Raw genomic sequence first — 1051 nt, 5'->3', positions numbered from 1 at the left:
GCAGGACATTTCAGCCTATTCTAAAATTTTGAGTCAGGGCATTTTGGGGAGGGTAGGAAGGACAAAATGAGACCCCCCCGGCATCCACCTTCAGCTCTGGAATACAGTCAGAACGTTAACAATAATCCAGCCCACCATTCTGGATGAGGACAGAATCCACCAGTGAAAATGGGTGATACACCAGCTATGAAACCCCAAAACTTACTTTTACGGTTACACATTCTTTTGCAGACACCATATACATTTCAGTGCCCTCCCCTTCCACGTCTATTCTCCAGGAGGGAGAACTGCAAGTCGAGGTGACCCTAGATTGCCGAGTATCATGTTTTCCTACCTCGTTTTTTTTTAGTTTTTGGGGGGGTTTTTTTGAGTTGGATTCTCACTCTGTCGCCCAGACCGGAGTGCAGTGGCCGCTCCCGGCCACCGCAGCCTCGACCCGCCGGGCTCCGGCGATCCTTCCGCCTCAGCCTTCCGAGTAGCCGGAATTACAGGCGCGCGCTACCACGCCCGACTGATTTTTTGATTGATTGTCGAGATGAGGTCTCGCTGCCCAGGCGGGTCTCGAACCCGCGGGCTCAGGCCATCCACTCACCTCAGCCTCCCAAAGGCGCGGGATTACAGGTTTAAAAGGCGTTAACAGAGTCCGGGCGACGCGCGCGGGCTGGCTGAGCCATGAGAGCCGAGCACCTTCCTGGGTGGCGGGTGGGTGCGAGGAGGAGGGGGCCGAGGGTTCTCCCCGAGTGGGGTGTTGGTGCAGCGGGCCCTCATCATTGGGCTGCGTCAGGAGGAAGGGGCGCCGCTCCCAGGCAGGGGAAGACGGGCTATAAAGGGGAAGCCCAACGCCGGGTCTCGAAGGCGCCCCCACAGAAGGCAAAGTGCATCTCCGCCGGACGGTGCTGGAGAGCAGGGGCAGCACGCGGAAGGAAGGAACACCCCGGAGGGTGACCACGAGCGCTCCTGCGCCCCGGGACACTCGGATCCCTGGCTTCCACCCCAGCGCACCCCAAGCCGGGGTGATCGGCGCCGCCGCCCCGACACCACCAGGGCCCGC

Source organism: Carlito syrichta, unplaced genomic scaffold, assembly GCF_000164805.1.
Source record: "Carlito syrichta isolate Samal-C Ts95f unplaced genomic scaffold, Tarsius_syrichta-2.0.1 Scaffold308839, whole genome shotgun sequence".
NCBI classification, from domain to species: domain Eukaryota; kingdom Metazoa; phylum Chordata; class Mammalia; order Primates; family Tarsiidae; genus Carlito; species Carlito syrichta.
Note: the sequence above shows the minus strand (reverse complement) of the source record.